Below are 15,246 nucleotides of genomic sequence, written 5' to 3'. Positions count from 1 at the left end.
ATGACCGCACTTTAAGGCATCTTGATTGAGCCATGGACCTTTAAAGCATTCAGCTGCGCCTCGTCCGGATGAGCTATCCATCGTCCAAGGCCTTGCGCTTGCGCGTGCCAGCTGGCGCGTACGCCGACCATGCTCTGTGTCGTTAGCCCTGTACCATGTGAGCCAAGAAGTCCCTGGGCTTTGGAGACGGGTATGTCTTTGGCATCAAATGATACGAGCGCAGCAAAGGAAAAGGGGAATTAGCTCAAATGGTAGAGCGCTCGCTTAGCATGCGAGAGGTAGCGGGATCGATGCCCGCATTCTCCAGCAAGAGCTTTTATCCAAGGTCCACGCAAAGAGACTGACAGAGGCCACGGCGCTTGCTGGGTTAACGTGAAAAAGCTGTTTTGGCCCGTACGGGGATCGAACCCGCGACCTTGGCGTTATTAGCACCACGCTCTAACCAACTGAGCTAACCGGCCTCAGGGACCGAGCGCCCGTCAAGCAGGAACGACAAAGGAGCTCCCAGTGACGACGATCGATGTACATGCAAGAAAAATGTTTCTCTCGGGCCGTGAAAAACAGAAGAGGAGCTCTCGTGTTTCTGCCCGGTTTCGAACCGGGGACCTTTCGCGTGTTAGGCGAACGTGATAACCACTACACTACAGAAACCAGCTACACTCCTCGAGGCCACCTTGAGATTCCACAGGCCACATGGGACCAGTACAGCTTGACTTTGGACTGACGTACTGATCAATTCTTTACATGGTGAAATACACCTGCACTTTACCGTGAGCCAGGACCCTGCGTCTTGGAGACTTGGCCGTACCGAAATCAGCCACTTTGCCCGTGGCGCAGTGGCCCTTTCTTTGATTTTCCAGCGAGGCGCTGAACACATTACTCCGACAGCAGTCACAATCGCAGGGCAGTTTTCCAATCCGACCGCATGGACTTTGTCCAGAAGCTCCCCCCTCGTTAGGGCAGAGGAGACCGACTTCCCACGTGAAAGGCAGATCTGCTCTCCACGAAACTAATGAAAATGGCTTGATGGCCTGTGTCATACGCTGCTGGACTTTTAGCTTGAGTCTAAGCTGTGCATGGGCTTGTCTGTGGTAGCAACTGAAGTTCAGAGGGTGGTGAGCTACATCGCCCCTCCTGGTCCCAACATGGAACAGCGCACTCAGTAAGATCACTTCAACTTAAGCAGCCCTGAAGGGCACAGAGACGTTGCCTATGACCGCACTTTAAGGCATCTTGATTGAGCCATGGACCTTTAAAGCATTCAGCTGCGCCTCGTCCGGATGAGCTATCCATCGTCCAAGGCCTTGCGCTTGCGCGTGCCAGCTGGCGCGTACGCCGACCATGCTCTGTGTCGTTAGCCCTGTACCATGTGAGCCAAGAAGTCCCTGGGCTTTGGAGACGGGTATGTCTTTGGCATCAAATGATACGAGCGCAGCAAAGGAAAAGGGGAATTAGCTCAAATGGTAGAGCGCTCGCTTAGCATGCGAGAGGTAGCGGGATCGATGCCTGCATTCTCCAGCAAGAGCTTTTATCCAAGGTCCACGCAAAGAGACTGACAGAGGCCACGGCGCTTGCTGGGTTAACGTGAAAAAGCTGTTTTGGCCCGTACGGGGATCGAACCCGCGACCTTGGCGTTATTAGCACCACGCTCTAACCAACTGAGCTAACCGGCCTCGGGGACCGAGCGCCCGTCAAGCAGGAACGACAAAGGAGCTCCCAGTGACGACGATCGATGTACATGCAAGAAAAATGTTTCTCTCGGGCCGTGAAAAACAGAAGAGGAGCTCTCGTGTTTCTGCCCGGTTTCGAAACGGGGACCTTTCGCGTGTTAGGCGAACGTGATAACCACTACACTACAGAAACCAGCTACACTCCTCGAGGCCACCTTGAGATTCCACAGGCCACATGGGACCAGTACAGCTTGACTTTGGACTGACGTACTGATCAATTCTTTACATGGTGAAATACACCTGCACTTTACCGTGAGCCAGGACCCTGCGTCTTGGAGACTTGGCCGTACCGAAATCAGCCACTTTGCCCGTGGCGCAGTGGCCCTTTCTTTGATTTTCCAGCGAGGCGCTGAACACATTACTCCGACAGCAGTCACAATCGCAGGGCAGTTTTCCAATCCGACCGCATGGACTTTGTCCAGAAGCTCCCCCCTCGTTAGGGCAGAGGAGACCGACTTCCCACGTGAAAGGCAGATCTGCTCTCCACGAAACTAATGAAAATGGCTTGATGGCCTGTGTCATACGCTGCTGGACTTTTAGCTTGAGTCTAAGCTGTGCATGGGCTTGTCTGTGGTAGCAACTGAAGTTCAGAGGGTGGTGAGCTACATCGCCCCTCCTGGTCCCAACATGGAACAGCGCACTCAGTAAGATCACTTCAACTTAAGCAGCCCTGAAGGGCACAGAGACGTTGCCTATGACCGCACTTTAAGGCATCTTGATTGAGCCATGGACCTTTAAAGCATTCAGCTGCGCCTCGTCCGGATGAGCTATCCATCGTCCAAGGCCTTGCGCTTGCGCGTGCCAGCTGGCGCGTACGCCGACCATGCTCTGTGTCGTTAGCCCTGTACCATGTGAGCCAAGAAGTCCCTGGGCTTTGGAGACGGGTATGTCTTTGGCATCAAATGATACGAGCGCAGCAAAGGAAAAGGGGAATTAGCTCAAATGGTAGAGCGCTCGCTTAGCATGCGAGAGGTAGCGGGATCGATGCCCGCATTCTCCAGCAAGAGCTTTTATCCAAGGTCCACGCAAAGAGACTGACAGAGGCCACGGCGCTTGCTGGGTTAACGTGAAAAAGCTGTTTTGGCCCGTACGGGGATCGAACCCGCGACCTTGGCGTTATTAGCACCACGCTCTAACCAACTGAGCTAACCGGCCTCGGGGACCGAGCGCCCGTCAAGCAGGAACGACAAAGGAGCTCCCAGTGACGACGATCGATGTACATGCAAGAAAAATGTTTCTCTCGGGCCGTGAAAAACAGAAGAGGAGCTCTCGTGTTTCTGCCCGGTTTCGAACCGGGGACCTTTCGCGTGTTAGGCGAACGTGATAACCACTACACTACAGAAACCAGCTACACTCCTCGAGGCCACCTTGAGATTCCACAGGCCACATGGGACCAGTACAGCTTGACTTTGGACTGACGTACTGATCAATTCTTTACATGGTGAAATACACCTGCACTTTACCGTGAGCCAGGACCCTGCGTCTTGGAGACTTGGCCGTACCGAAATCAGCCACTTTGCCCGTGGCGCAGTGGCCCTTTCTTTGATTTTCCAGCGAGGCGCTGAACACATTACTCCGACAGCAGTCACAATCGCAGGGCAGTTTTCCAATCCGACCGCATGGACTTTGTCCAGAAGCTCCCCCCTCGTTAGGGCAGAGGAGACCGACTTCCCACGTGAAAGGCAGATCTGCTCTCCACGAAACTAATGAAAATGGCTTGATGGCCTGTGTCATACGCTGCTGGACTTTTAGCTTGAGTCTAAGCTGTGCATGGGCTTGTCTGTGGTAGCAACTGAAGTTCAGAGGGTGGTGAGCTACATCGCCCCTCCTGGTCCCAACATGGAACAGCGCACTCAGTAAGATCACTTCAACTTAAGCAGCCCTGAAGGGCACAGAGACGTTGCCTATGACCGCACTTTAAGGCATCTTGATTGAGCCATGGACCTTTAAAGCATTCAGCTGCGCCTCGTCCGGATGAGCTATCCATCGTCCAAGGCCTTGCGCTTGCGCGTGCCAGCTGGCGCGTACGCCGACCATGCTCTGTGTCGTTAGCCCTGTACCATGTGAGCCAAGAAGTCCCTGGGCTTTGGAGACGGGTATGTCTTTGGCATCAAATGATACGAGCGCAGCAAAGGAAAAGGGGAATTAGCTCAAATGGTAGAGCGCTCGCTTAGCATGCGAGAGGTAGCGGGATCGATGCCCGCATTCTCCAGCAAGAGCTTTTATCCAAGGTCCACGCAAAGAGACTGACAGAGGCCACGGCGCTTGCTGGGTTAACGTGAAAAAGCTGTTTTGGCCCGTACGGGGATCGAACCCGCGACCTTGGCGTTATTAGCACCACGCTCTAACCAACTGAGCTAACCGGCCTCGGGGACCGAGCGCCCGTCAAGCAGGAACGACAAAGGAGCTCCCAGTGACGACGATCGATGTACATGCAAGAAAAATGTTTCTCTCGGGCCGTGAAAAACAGAAGAGGAGCTCTCGTGTTTCTGCCCGGTTTCGAAACGGGGACCTTTCGCGTGTTAGGCGAACGTGATAACCACTACACTACAGAAACCAGCTACACTCCTCGAGGCCACCTTGAGATTCCACAGGCCACATGGGACCAGTACAGCTTGACTTTGGACTGACGTACTGATCAATTCTTTACATGGTGAAATACACCTGCACTTTACCGTGAGCCAGGACCCTGCGTCTTGGAGACTTGGCCGTACCGAAATCAGCCACTTTGCCTGTGGCGCAGTGGCCCTTTCTTTGATTTTCCAGCGAGGCGCTGAACACATTACTCCGACAGCAGTCACAATCGCAGGGCAGTTTTCCAATCCGACCGCATGGACTTTGTCCAGAAGCTCCCCCCTCGTTAGGGCAGAGGAGACCGACTTCCCACGTGAAAGGCAGATCTGCTCCCCACGAAACTAATGAAAATGGCTTGATGGCCTGTGTCATACGCTGCTGGACTTTTAGCTTGAGTCTAAGCTGTGCATGGGCTTGTCTGTGGTAGCAACTGAAGTTCAGAGGGTGGTGAGCTACATCGCCCCTCCTGGTCCCAACATGGAACAGCGCACTCAGTAAGATCACTTCAACTTAAGCAGCCCTGAAGGGCACAGAGACGTTGCCTATGACCGCACTTTAAGGCATCTTGATTGAGCCATGGACCTTTAAAGCATTCAGCTGCGCCTCGTCCGGATGAGCTATCCATCGTCCAAGGCCTTGCGCTTGCGCGTGCCAGCTGGCGCGTACGCCGACCATGCTCTGTGTCGTTAGCCCTGTACCATGTGAGCCAAGAAGTCCCTGGGCTTTGGAGACGGGTATGTCTTTGGCATCAAATGATACGAGCGCAGCAAAGGAAAAGGGGAATTAGCTCAAATGGTAGAGCGCTCGCTTAGCATGCGAGAGGTAGCGGGATCGATGCCCGCATTCTCCAGCAAGAGCTTTTATCCAAGGTCCACGCAAAGAGACTGACAGAGGCCACGGCGCTTGCTGGGTTAACGTGAAAAAGCTGTTTTGGCCCGTACGGGGATCGAACCCGCGACCTTGGCGTTATTAGCACCACGCTCTAACCAACTGAGCTAACCGGCCTCGGGGACCGAGCGCCCGTCAAGCAGAAACGACAAAGGAGCTCCCAGTGACGACGATCGATGTACATGCAAGAAAAATGTTTCTCTCGGGCCGTGAAAAACAGAAGAGGAGCTCTCGTGTTTCTGCCCGGTTTCGAACCGGGGACCTTTCGCGTGTTAGGCGAACGTGATAACCACTACACTACAGAAACCAGCTACACTCCTCGAGGCCACCTTGAGATTCCACAGGCCACATGGGACCAGTACAGCTTGACTTTGGACTGACGTACTGATCAATTCTTTACATGGTGAAATACACCTGCACTTTACCGTGAGCCAGGACCCTGCGTCTTGGAGACTTGGCCGTACCGAAATCAGCCACTTTGCCCGTGGCGCAGTGGCCCTTTCTTTGATTTTCCAGCGAGGCGCTGAACACATTACTCCGACAGCAGTCACAATCGCAGGGCAGTTTTCCAATCCGACCGCATGGACTTTGTCCAGAAGCTCCCCCCTCGTTAGGGCAGAGGAGACCGACTTCCCACGTGAAAGGCAGATCTGCTCTCCACGAAACTAATGAAAATGGCTTGATGGCCTGTGTCATACGCTGCTGGACTTTTAGCTTGAGTCTAAGCTGTGCATGGGCTTGTCTGTGGTAGCAACTGAAGTTCAGAGGGTGGTGAGCTACATCGCCCCTCCTGGTCCCAACATGGAACAGCGCACTCAGTAAGATCACTTCAACTTAAGCAGCCCTGAAGGGCACAGAGACGTTGCCTATGACCGCACTTTAAGGCATCTTGATTGAGCCATGGACCTTTAAAGCATTCAGCTGCGCCTCGTCCGGATGAGCTATCCATCGTCCAAGGCCTTGCGCTTGCGCGTGCCAGCTGGCGCGTACGCCGACCATGCTCTGTGTCGTTAGCCCTGTACCATGTGAGCCAAGAAGTCCCTGGGCTTTGGAGACGGGTATGTCTTTGGCATCAAATGATACGAGCGCAGCAAAGGAAAAGGGGAATTAGCTCAAATGGTAGAGCGCTCGCTTAGCATGCGAGAGGTAGCGGGATCGATGCCCGCATTCTCCAGCAAGAGCTTTTATCCAAGGTCCACGCAAAGAGACTGACAGAGGCCACGGCGCTTGCTGGGTTAACGTGAAAAAGCTGTTTTGGCCCGTACGGGGATCGAACCCGCGACCTTGGCGTTATTAGCACCACGCTCTAACCAACTGAGCTAACCGGCCTCGGGGACCGAGCGCCCGTCAAGCAGGAACGACAAAGGAGCTCCCAGTGACGACGATCGATGTACATGCAAGAAAAATGTTTCTCTCGGGCCGTGAAAAACAGAAGAGGAGCTCTCGTGTTTCTGCCCGGTTTCGAACCGGGGACCTTTCGCGTGTTAGGCGAACGTGATAACCACTACACTACAGAAACCAGCTACACTCCTCGAGGCCACCTTGAGATTCCACAGGCCACATGGGACCAGTACAGCTTGACTTTGGACTGACGTACTGATCAATTCTTTACATGGTGAAATACACCTGCACTTTACCGTGAGCCAGGACCCTGCGTCTTGGAGACTTGGCCGTACCGAAATCAGCCACTTTGCCCGTGGCGCAGTGGCCCTTTCTTTGATTTTCCAGCGAGGCGCTGAACACATTACTCCGACAGCAGTCACAATCGCAGGGCAGTTTTCCAATCCGACCGCATGGACTTTGTCCAGAAGCTCCCCCCTCGTTAGGGCAGAGGAGACCGACTTCCCACGTGAAAGGCAGATCTGCTCTCCACGAAACTAATGAAAATGGCTTGATGGCCTGTGTCATACGCTGCTGGACTTTTAGCTTGAGTCTAAGCTGTGCATGGGCTTGTCTGTGGTAGCAACTGAAGTTCAGAGGGTGGTGAGCTACATCGCCCCTCCTGGTCCCAACATGGAACAGCGCACTCAGTAAGATCACTTCAACTTAAGCAGCCCTGAAGGGCACAGAGACGTTGCCTATGACCGCACTTTAAGGCATCTTGATTGAGCCATGGACCTTTAAAGCATTCAGCTGCGCCTCGTCCGGATGAGCTATCCATCGTCCAAGGCCTTGCGCTTGCGCGTGCCAGCTGGCGCGTACGCCGACCATGCTCTGTGTCGTTAGCCCTGTACCATGTGAGCCAAGAAGTCCCTGGGCTTTGGAGACGGGTATGTCTTTGGCATCAAATGATACGAGCGCAGCAAAGGAAAAGGGGAATTAGCTCAAATGGTAGAGCGCTCGCTTAGCATGCGAGAGGTAGCGGGATCGATGCCCGCATTCTCCAGCAAGAGCTTTTATCCAAGGTCCACGCAAAGAGACTGACAGAGGCCACGGCGCTTGCTGGGTTAACGTGAAAAAGCTGTTTTGGCCCGTACGGGGATCGAACCCGCGACCTTGGCGTTATTAGCACCACGCTCTAACCAACTGAGCTAACCGGCCTCGGGGACCGAGCGCCCGTCAAGCAGGAACGACAAAGGAGCTCCCAGTGACGACGATCGATGTACATGCAAGAAAAATGTTTCTCTCGGGCCGTGAAAAACAGAAGAGGAGCTCTCGTGTTTCTGCCCGGTTTCGAAACGGGGACCTTTCGCGTGTTAGGCGAACGTGATAACCACTACACTACAGAAACCAGCTACACTCCTCGAGGCCACCTTGAGATTCCACAGGCCACATGGGACCAGTACAGCTTGACTTTGGACTGACGTACTGATCAATTCTTTACATGGTGAAATACACCTGCACTTTACCGTGAGCCAGGACCCTGCGTCTTGGAGACTTGGCCGTACCGAAATCAGCCACTTTGCCCGTGGCGCAGTGGCCCTTTCTTTGATTTTCCAGCGAGGCGCTGAACACATTACTCCGACAGCAGTCACAATCGCAGGGCAGTTTTCCAATCCGACCGCATGGACTTTGTCCAGAAGCTCCCCCCTCGTTAGGGCAGAGGAGACCGACTTCCCACGTGAAAGGCAGATCTGCTCTCCACGAAACTAATGAAAATGGCTTGATGGCCTGTGTCATACGCTGCTGGACTTTTAGCTTGAGTCTAAGCTGTGCATGGGCTTGTCTGTGGTAGCAACTGAAGTTCAGAGGGTGGTGAGCTACATCGCCCCTCCTGGTCCCAACATGGAACAGCGCACTCAGTAAGATCACTTCAACTTAAGCAGCCCTGAAGGGCACAGAGACGTTGCCTATGACCGCACTTTAAGGCATCTTGATTGAGCCATGGACCTTTAAAGCATTCAGCTGCGCCTCGTCCGGATGAGCTATCCATCGTCCAAGGCCTTGCGCTTGCGCGTGCCAGCTGGCGCGTACGCCGACCATGCTCTGTGTCGTTAGCCCTGTACCATGTGAGCCAAGAAGTCCCTGGGCTTTGGAGACGGGTATGTCTTTGGCATCAAATGATACGAGCGCAGCAAAGGAAAAGGGGAATTAGCTCAAATGGTAGAGCGCTCGCTTAGCATGCGAGAGGTAGCGGGATCGATGCCCGCATTCTCCAGCAAGAGCTTTTATCCAAGGTCCACGCAAAGAGACTGACAGAGGCCACGGCGCTTGCTGGGTTAACGTGAAAAAGCTGTTTTGGCCCGTACGGGGATCGAACCCGCGACCTTGGCGTTATTAGCACCACGCTCTAACCAACTGAGCTAACCGGCCTCAGGGACCGAGCGCCCGTCAAGCAGGAACGACAAAGGAGCTCCCAGTGACGACGATCGATGTACATGCAAGAAAAATGTTTCTCTCGGGCCGTGAAAAACAGAAGAGGAGCTCTCGTGTTTCTGCCCGGTTTCGAACCGGGGACCTTTCGCGTGTTAGGCGAACGTGATAACCACTACACTACAGAAACCAGCTACACTCCTCGAGGCCACCTTGAGATTCCACAGGCCACATGGGACCAGTACAGCTTGACTTTGGACTGACGTACTGATCAATTCTTTACATGGTGAAATACACCTGCACTTTACCGTGAGCCAGGACCCTGCGTCTTGGAGACTTGGCCGTACCGAAATCAGCCACTTTGCCCGTGGCGCAGTGGCCCTTTCTTTGATTTTCCAGCGAGGCGCTGAACACATTACTCCGACAGCAGTCACAATCGCAGGGCAGTTTTCCAATCCGACCGCATGGACTTTGTCCAGAAGCTCCCCCCTCGTTAGGGCAGAGGAGACCGACTTCCCACGTGAAAGGCAGATCTGCTCTCCACGAAACTAATGAAAATGGCTTGATGGCCTGTGTCATACGCTGCTGGACTTTTAGCTTGAGTCTAAGCTGTGCATGGGCTTGTCTGTGGTAGCAACTGAAGTTCAGAGGGTGGTGAGCTACATCGCCCCTCCTGGTCCCAACATGGAACAGCGCACTCAGTAAGATCACTTCAACTTAAGCAGCCCTGAAGGGCACAGAGACGTTGCCTATGACCGCACTTTAAGGCATCTTGATTGAGCCATGGACCTTTAAAGCATTCAGCTGCGCCTCGTCCGGATGAGCTATCCATCGTCCAAGGCCTTGCGCTTGCGCGTGCCAGCTGGCGCGTACGCCGACCATGCTCTGTGTCGTTAGCCCTGTACCATGTGAGCCAAGAAGTCCCTGGGCTTTGGAGACGGGTATGTCTTTGGCATCAAATGATACGAGCGCAGCAAAGGAAAAGGGGAATTAGCTCAAATGGTAGAGCGCTCGCTTAGCATGCGAGAGGTAGCGGGATCGATGCCCGCATTCTCCAGCAAGAGCTTTTATCCAAGGTCCACGCAAAGAGACTGACAGAGGCCACGGCGCTTGCTGGGTTAACGTGAAAAAGCTGTTTTGGCCCGTACGGGGATCGAACCCGCGACCTTGGCGTTATTAGCACCACGCTCTAACCAACTGAGCTAACCGGCCTCAGGGACCGAGCGCCCGTCAAGCAGGAACGACAAAGGAGCTCCCAGTGACGACGATCGATGTACATGCAAGAAAAATGTTTCTCTCGGGCCGTGAAAAACAGAAGAGGAGCTCTCGTGTTTCTGCCCGGTTTCGAACCGGGGACCTTTCGCGTGTTAGGCGAACGTGATAACCACTACACTACAGAAACCAGCTACACTCCTCGAGGCCACCTTGAGATTCCACAGGCCACATGGGACCAGTACAGCTTGACTTTGGACTGACGTACTGATCAATTCTTTACATGGTGAAATACACCTGCACTTTACCGTGAGCCAGGACCCTGCGTCTTGGAGACTTGGCCGTACCGAAATCAGCCACTTTGCCCGTGGCGCAGTGGCCCTTTCTTTGATTTTCCAGCGAGGCGCTGAACACATTACTCCGACAGCAGTCACAATCGCAGGGCAGTTTTCCAATCCGACCGCATGGACTTTGTCCAGAAGCTCCCCCCTCGTTAGGGCAGAGGAGACCGACTTCCCACGTGAAAGGCAGATCTGCTCTCCACGAAACTAATGAAAATGGCTTGATGGCCTGTGTCATACGCTGCTGGACTTTTAGCTTGAGTCTAAGCTGTGCATGGGCTTGTCTGTGGTAGCAACTGAAGTTCAGAGGGTGGTGAGCTACATCGCCCCTCCTGGTCCCAACATGGAACAGCGCACTCAGTAAGATCACTTCAACTTAAGCAGCCCTGAAGGGCACAGAGACGTTGCCTATGACCGCACTTTAAGGCATCTTGATTGAGCCATGGACCTTTAAAGCATTCAGCTGCGCCTCGTCCGGATGAGCTATCCATCGTCCAAGGCCTTGCGCTTGCGCGTGCCAGCTGGCGCGTACGCCGACCATGCTCTGTGTCGTTAGCCCTGTACCATGTGAGCCAAGAAGTCCCTGGGCTTTGGAGACGGGTATGTCTTTGGCATCAAATGATACGAGCGCAGCAAAGGAAAAGGGGAATTAGCTCAAATGGTAGAGCGCTCGCTTAGCATGCGAGAGGTAGCGGGATCGATGCCCGCATTCTCCAGCAAGAGCTTTTATCCAAGGTCCACGCAAAGAGACTGACAGAGGCCACGGCGCTTGCTGGGTTAACGTGAAAAAGCTGTTTTGGCCCGTACGGGGATCGAACCCGCGACCTTGGCGTTATTAGCACCACGCTCTAACCAACTGAGCTAACCGGCCTCAGGGACCGAGCGCCCGTCAAGCAGGAACGACAAAGGAGCTCCCAGTGACGACGATCGATGTACATGCAAGAAAAATGTTTCTCTCGGGCCGTGAAAAACAGAAGAGGAGCTCTCGTGTTTCTGCCCGGTTTCGAACCGGGGACCTTTCGCGTGTTAGGCGAACGTGATAACCACTACACTACAGAAACCAGCTACACTCCTCGAGGCCACCTTGAGATTCCACAGGCCACATGGGACCAGTACAGCTTGACTTTGGACTGACGTACTGATCAATTCTTTACATGGTGAAATACACCTGCACTTTACCGTGAGCCAGGACCCTGCGTCTTGGAGACTTGGCCGTACCGAAATCAGCCACTTTGCCCGTGGCGCAGTGGCCCTTTCTTTGATTTTCCAGCGAGGCGCTGAACACATTACTCCGACAGCAGTCACAATCGCAGGGCAGTTTTCCAATCCGACCGCATGGACTTTGTCCAGAAGCTCCCCCCTCGTTAGGGCAGAGGAGACCGACTTCCCACGTGAAAGGCAGATCTGCTCTCCACGAAACTAATGAAAATGGCTTGATGGCCTGTGTCATACGCTGCTGGACTTTTAGCTTGAGTCTAAGCTGTGCATGGGCTTGTCTGTGGTAGCAACTGAAGTTCAGAGGGTGGTGAGCTACATCGCCCCTCCTGGTCCCAACATGGAACAGCGCACTCAGTAAGATCACTTCAACTTAAGCAGCCCTGAAGGGCACAGAGACGTTGCCTATGACCGCACTTTAAGGCATCTTGATTGAGCCATGGACCTTTAAAGCATTCAGCTGCGCCTCGTCCGGATGAGCTATCCATCGTCCAAGGCCTTGCGCTTGCGCGTGCCAGCTGGCGCGTACGCCGACCATGCTCTGTGTCGTTAGCCCTGTACCATGTGAGCCAAGAAGTCCCTGGGCTTTGGAGACGGGTATGTCTTTGGCATCAAATGATACGAGCGCAGCAAAGGAAAAGGGGAATTAGCTCAAATGGTAGAGCGCTCGCTTAGCATGCGAGAGGTAGCGGGATCGATGCCCGCATTCTCCAGCAAGAGCTTTTATCCAAGGTCCACGCAAAGAGACTGACAGAGGCCACGGCGCTTGCTGGGTTAACGTGAAAAAGCTGTTTTGGCCCGTACGGGGATCGAACCCGCGACCTTGGCGTTATTAGCACCACGCTCTAACCAACTGAGCTAACCGGCCCCGGGGACCGAGCGCCCGTCAAGCAGGAACGACAAAGGAGCTCCCAGTGACGACGATCGATGTACATGCAAGAAAAATGTTTCTCTCGGGCCGTGAAAAACAGAAGAGGAGCTCTCGTGTTTCTGCCCGGTTTCGAACCGGGGACCTTTCGCGTGTTAGGCGAACGTGATAACCACTACACTACAGAAACCAGCTACACTCCTCGAGGCCACCTTGAGATTCCACAGGCCACATGGGACCAGTACAGCTTGACTTTGGACTGACGTACTGATCAATTCTTTACATGGTGAAATACACCTGCACTTTACCGTGAGCCAGGACCCTGCGTCTTGGAGACTTGGCCGTACCGAAATCAGCCACTTTGCCCGTGGCGCAGTGGCCCTTTCTTTGATTTTCCAGCGAGGCGCTGAACACATTACTCCGACAGCAGTCACAATCGCAGGGCAGTTTTCCAATCCGACCGCATGGACTTTGTCCAGAAGCTCCCCCCTCGTTAGGGCAGAGGAGACCGACTTCCCACGTGAAAGGCAGATCTGCTCTCCACGAAACTAATGAAAATGGCTTGATGGCCTGTGTCATACGCTGCTGGACTTTTAGCTTGAGTCTAAGCTGTGCATGGGCTTGTCTGTGGTAGCAACTGAAGTTCAGAGGGTGGTGAGCTACATCGCCCCTCCTGGTCCCAACATGGAACAGCGCACTCAGTAAGATCACTTCAACTTAAGCAGCCCTGAAGGGCACAGAGACGTTGCCTATGACCGCACTTTAAGGCATCTTGATTGAGCCATGGACCTTTAAAGCATTCAGCTGCGCCTCGTCCGGATGAGCTATCCATCGTCCAAGGCCTTGCGCTTGCGCGTGCCAGCTGGCGCGTACGCCGACCATGCTCTGTGTCATTAGCCCTGTACCATGTGAGCCAAGAAGTCCCTGGGCTTTGGAGACGGGTATGTCTTTGGCATCAAATGATACGAGCCCAGCAAAGGAAAAGGGGAATTAGCTCAAATGGTAGAGCGCTCGCTTAGCATGCGAGAGGTAGCGGGATCGATGCCCGCATTCTCCAGCAAGAGCTTTTATCCAAGGTCCACGCAAAGAGACTGACAGAGGCCACGGCGCTTGCTGGGTTAACGTGAAAAAGCTGTTTTGGCCCGTACGGGGATCGAACCCGCGACCTTGGCGTTATTAGCACCACGCTCTAACCAACTGAGCTAACCGGCCTCGGGGACTGAGCGCCCGTCAAGCAGGAACGACAAAGGAGCTCCCAGTGACGACGATCGATGTACATGCAAGAAAAATGTTTCTCTCGGGCCGTGAAAAACAGAAGAGGAGCTCTCGTGTTTCTGCCCGGTTTCGAACCGGGGACCTTTCGCGTGTTAGGCGAACGTGATAACCACTACACTACAGAAACCAGCTACACTCCTCGAGGCCACCTTGAGATTCCACAGGCCACATGGGACCAGTACAGCTTGACTTTGGACTGACGTACTGATCAATTCTTTACATGGTGAAATACACCTGCACTTTACCGTGAGCCAGGACCCTGCGTCTTGGAGACTTGGCCGTACCGAAATCAGCCACTTTGCCCGTGGCGCAGTGGCCCTTTCTTTGATTTTCCAGCGAGGCGCTGAACACATTACTCCGACAGCAGTCACAATCGCAGGGCAGTTTTCCAATCCGACCGCATGGACTTTGTCCAGAAGCTCCCCCCTCGTTAGGGCAGAGGAGACCGACTTCCCACGTGAAAGGCAGATCTGCTCTCCACGAAACTAATGAAAATGGCTTGATGGCCTGTGTCATACGCTGCTGGACTTTTAGCTTGAGTCTAAGCTGTGCATGGGCTTGTCTGTGGTAGCAACTGAAGTTCAGAGGGTGGTGAGCTACATCGCCCCTCCTGGTCCCAACATGGAACAGCGCACTCAGTAAGATCACTTCAACTTAAGCAGCCCTGAAGGGCACAGAGACGTTGCCTATGATCGCACTTTAAGGCATCTTGATTGAGCCATGGACCTTTAAAGCATTCAGCTGCGCCTCGTCCGGATGAGCTATCCATCGTCCAAGGCCTTGCGCTTGCGCGTGCCAGCTGGCGCGTACGCCGACCATGCTCTGTGTCGTTAGCCCTGTACCATGTGAGCCAAGAAGTCCCTGGGCTTTGGAGACGGGTATGTCTTTGGCATCAAATGATACGAGCGCAGCAAAGGAAAAGGGGAATTAGCTCAAATGGTAGAGCGCTCGCTTAGCATGCGAGAGGTAGCGGGATCGATGCCCGCATTCTCCAGCAAGAGCTTTTATCCAAGGTCCACGCAAAGAGACTGACAGAGGACACGGCGCTTGCTGGGTTAACGTGAAAAAGCTGTTTTGGCCCGTACGGGGATCGAACCCGCGACCTTGGCGTTATTAGCACCACGCTCTAACCAACTGAGCTAACCGGCCTCGGGGACCGAGCGCCCGTCAAGCAGGAACGACAAAGGAGCTCCCAGTGACGACGATCGATGTACATGCAAGAAAAATGTTTCTCTCGGGCCGTGAAAAACAGAAGAGGAGCTCTCGTGTTTCTGCCCGGTTTCGAAACGGGGACCTTTCGCGTGTTAGGCGAACGTGATAACCACTACACTACAGAAACCAGCTACACTCCTCGAGGCCACCTTGAGATTCCACAGGCCACATGGGACCA

The 15,246-nt window shown here is 53.9% G+C and overlaps 34 non-coding genes across 34 annotated transcripts; 12 read left to right on the top strand and 22 right to left on the bottom strand.

Annotated features, from left to right (window-relative positions):
• The first annotated feature begins 233 nt into the window (after window positions 1–233).
• trnaa-agc (transfer RNA alanine (anticodon AGC)) lies at window positions 234–306 on the top strand. Its single transcript has one exon. It is a non-coding gene; the product is annotated as a tRNA-Ala (tRNA).
• An 81-nt stretch (window positions 307–387) lies between these two features.
• trnai-aau (transfer RNA isoleucine (anticodon AAU)) lies at window positions 388–461 on the bottom strand. The gene has a single exon. It is a non-coding gene; the product is annotated as a tRNA-Ile (tRNA).
• A 117-nt stretch (window positions 462–578) lies between these two features.
• Window positions 579–651, bottom strand: trnav-aac (transfer RNA valine (anticodon AAC)). Its single transcript has one exon. It is a non-coding gene; the product is annotated as a tRNA-Val (tRNA).
• A 948-nt stretch (window positions 652–1,599) lies between these two features.
• Window positions 1,600–1,673, bottom strand: trnai-aau (transfer RNA isoleucine (anticodon AAU)). Its single transcript has one exon. It is a non-coding gene; the product is annotated as a tRNA-Ile (tRNA).
• Window positions 1,674–2,657: 984 nt separating this feature from the next.
• trnaa-agc (transfer RNA alanine (anticodon AGC)) lies at window positions 2,658–2,730 on the top strand. The gene has a single exon. It is a non-coding gene; the product is annotated as a tRNA-Ala (tRNA).
• Window positions 2,731–2,811: 81 nt separating this feature from the next.
• trnai-aau (transfer RNA isoleucine (anticodon AAU)) lies at window positions 2,812–2,885 on the bottom strand. The gene has a single exon. It is a non-coding gene; the product is annotated as a tRNA-Ile (tRNA).
• Window positions 2,886–3,002: 117 nt separating this feature from the next.
• On the bottom strand, window positions 3,003–3,075 carry trnav-aac (transfer RNA valine (anticodon AAC)). The gene has a single exon. It is a non-coding gene; the product is annotated as a tRNA-Val (tRNA).
• A 794-nt stretch (window positions 3,076–3,869) lies between these two features.
• Window positions 3,870–3,942, top strand: trnaa-agc (transfer RNA alanine (anticodon AGC)). The gene has a single exon. It is a non-coding gene; the product is annotated as a tRNA-Ala (tRNA).
• An 81-nt stretch (window positions 3,943–4,023) lies between these two features.
• trnai-aau (transfer RNA isoleucine (anticodon AAU)) lies at window positions 4,024–4,097 on the bottom strand. Its single transcript has one exon. It is a non-coding gene; the product is annotated as a tRNA-Ile (tRNA).
• A 984-nt stretch (window positions 4,098–5,081) lies between these two features.
• trnaa-agc (transfer RNA alanine (anticodon AGC)) lies at window positions 5,082–5,154 on the top strand. Its single transcript has one exon. It is a non-coding gene; the product is annotated as a tRNA-Ala (tRNA).
• Window positions 5,155–5,235: 81 nt separating this feature from the next.
• On the bottom strand, window positions 5,236–5,309 carry trnai-aau (transfer RNA isoleucine (anticodon AAU)). Its single transcript has one exon. It is a non-coding gene; the product is annotated as a tRNA-Ile (tRNA).
• Window positions 5,310–5,426: 117 nt separating this feature from the next.
• trnav-aac (transfer RNA valine (anticodon AAC)) lies at window positions 5,427–5,499 on the bottom strand. The gene has a single exon. It is a non-coding gene; the product is annotated as a tRNA-Val (tRNA).
• Window positions 5,500–6,293: 794 nt separating this feature from the next.
• On the top strand, window positions 6,294–6,366 carry trnaa-agc (transfer RNA alanine (anticodon AGC)). The gene has a single exon. It is a non-coding gene; the product is annotated as a tRNA-Ala (tRNA).
• Window positions 6,367–6,447: 81 nt separating this feature from the next.
• On the bottom strand, window positions 6,448–6,521 carry trnai-aau (transfer RNA isoleucine (anticodon AAU)). The gene has a single exon. It is a non-coding gene; the product is annotated as a tRNA-Ile (tRNA).
• A 117-nt stretch (window positions 6,522–6,638) lies between these two features.
• Window positions 6,639–6,711, bottom strand: trnav-aac (transfer RNA valine (anticodon AAC)). Its single transcript has one exon. It is a non-coding gene; the product is annotated as a tRNA-Val (tRNA).
• Window positions 6,712–7,505: 794 nt separating this feature from the next.
• On the top strand, window positions 7,506–7,578 carry trnaa-agc (transfer RNA alanine (anticodon AGC)). The gene has a single exon. It is a non-coding gene; the product is annotated as a tRNA-Ala (tRNA).
• An 81-nt stretch (window positions 7,579–7,659) lies between these two features.
• On the bottom strand, window positions 7,660–7,733 carry trnai-aau (transfer RNA isoleucine (anticodon AAU)). Its single transcript has one exon. It is a non-coding gene; the product is annotated as a tRNA-Ile (tRNA).
• A 984-nt stretch (window positions 7,734–8,717) lies between these two features.
• Window positions 8,718–8,790, top strand: trnaa-agc (transfer RNA alanine (anticodon AGC)). Its single transcript has one exon. It is a non-coding gene; the product is annotated as a tRNA-Ala (tRNA).
• Window positions 8,791–8,871: 81 nt separating this feature from the next.
• trnai-aau (transfer RNA isoleucine (anticodon AAU)) lies at window positions 8,872–8,945 on the bottom strand. The gene has a single exon. It is a non-coding gene; the product is annotated as a tRNA-Ile (tRNA).
• A 117-nt stretch (window positions 8,946–9,062) lies between these two features.
• trnav-aac (transfer RNA valine (anticodon AAC)) lies at window positions 9,063–9,135 on the bottom strand. The gene has a single exon. It is a non-coding gene; the product is annotated as a tRNA-Val (tRNA).
• A 794-nt stretch (window positions 9,136–9,929) lies between these two features.
• trnaa-agc (transfer RNA alanine (anticodon AGC)) lies at window positions 9,930–10,002 on the top strand. Its single transcript has one exon. It is a non-coding gene; the product is annotated as a tRNA-Ala (tRNA).
• Window positions 10,003–10,083: 81 nt separating this feature from the next.
• trnai-aau (transfer RNA isoleucine (anticodon AAU)) lies at window positions 10,084–10,157 on the bottom strand. Its single transcript has one exon. It is a non-coding gene; the product is annotated as a tRNA-Ile (tRNA).
• A 117-nt stretch (window positions 10,158–10,274) lies between these two features.
• Window positions 10,275–10,347, bottom strand: trnav-aac (transfer RNA valine (anticodon AAC)). Its single transcript has one exon. It is a non-coding gene; the product is annotated as a tRNA-Val (tRNA).
• Window positions 10,348–11,141: 794 nt separating this feature from the next.
• trnaa-agc (transfer RNA alanine (anticodon AGC)) lies at window positions 11,142–11,214 on the top strand. The gene has a single exon. It is a non-coding gene; the product is annotated as a tRNA-Ala (tRNA).
• An 81-nt stretch (window positions 11,215–11,295) lies between these two features.
• On the bottom strand, window positions 11,296–11,369 carry trnai-aau (transfer RNA isoleucine (anticodon AAU)). Its single transcript has one exon. It is a non-coding gene; the product is annotated as a tRNA-Ile (tRNA).
• A 117-nt stretch (window positions 11,370–11,486) lies between these two features.
• Window positions 11,487–11,559, bottom strand: trnav-aac (transfer RNA valine (anticodon AAC)). The gene has a single exon. It is a non-coding gene; the product is annotated as a tRNA-Val (tRNA).
• A 794-nt stretch (window positions 11,560–12,353) lies between these two features.
• On the top strand, window positions 12,354–12,426 carry trnaa-agc (transfer RNA alanine (anticodon AGC)). The gene has a single exon. It is a non-coding gene; the product is annotated as a tRNA-Ala (tRNA).
• An 81-nt stretch (window positions 12,427–12,507) lies between these two features.
• trnai-aau (transfer RNA isoleucine (anticodon AAU)) lies at window positions 12,508–12,581 on the bottom strand. Its single transcript has one exon. It is a non-coding gene; the product is annotated as a tRNA-Ile (tRNA).
• Window positions 12,582–12,698: 117 nt separating this feature from the next.
• Window positions 12,699–12,771, bottom strand: trnav-aac (transfer RNA valine (anticodon AAC)). Its single transcript has one exon. It is a non-coding gene; the product is annotated as a tRNA-Val (tRNA).
• A 794-nt stretch (window positions 12,772–13,565) lies between these two features.
• trnaa-agc (transfer RNA alanine (anticodon AGC)) lies at window positions 13,566–13,638 on the top strand. The gene has a single exon. It is a non-coding gene; the product is annotated as a tRNA-Ala (tRNA).
• Window positions 13,639–13,719: 81 nt separating this feature from the next.
• trnai-aau (transfer RNA isoleucine (anticodon AAU)) lies at window positions 13,720–13,793 on the bottom strand. The gene has a single exon. It is a non-coding gene; the product is annotated as a tRNA-Ile (tRNA).
• Window positions 13,794–13,910: 117 nt separating this feature from the next.
• On the bottom strand, window positions 13,911–13,983 carry trnav-aac (transfer RNA valine (anticodon AAC)). The gene has a single exon. It is a non-coding gene; the product is annotated as a tRNA-Val (tRNA).
• Window positions 13,984–14,777: 794 nt separating this feature from the next.
• On the top strand, window positions 14,778–14,850 carry trnaa-agc (transfer RNA alanine (anticodon AGC)). The gene has a single exon. It is a non-coding gene; the product is annotated as a tRNA-Ala (tRNA).
• Window positions 14,851–14,931: 81 nt separating this feature from the next.
• trnai-aau (transfer RNA isoleucine (anticodon AAU)) lies at window positions 14,932–15,005 on the bottom strand. The gene has a single exon. It is a non-coding gene; the product is annotated as a tRNA-Ile (tRNA).
• Between the last annotated feature and the right edge of the window lie 241 nt (window positions 15,006–15,246).

Source organism: Hoplias malabaricus, chromosome 15, assembly GCF_029633855.1.
Source record: "Hoplias malabaricus isolate fHopMal1 chromosome 15, fHopMal1.hap1, whole genome shotgun sequence".
NCBI classification, from domain to species: domain Eukaryota; kingdom Metazoa; phylum Chordata; class Actinopteri; order Characiformes; family Erythrinidae; genus Hoplias; species Hoplias malabaricus.
Note: the sequence above shows the minus strand (reverse complement) of the source record. Positions and strands in the feature narration are given on the sequence as shown.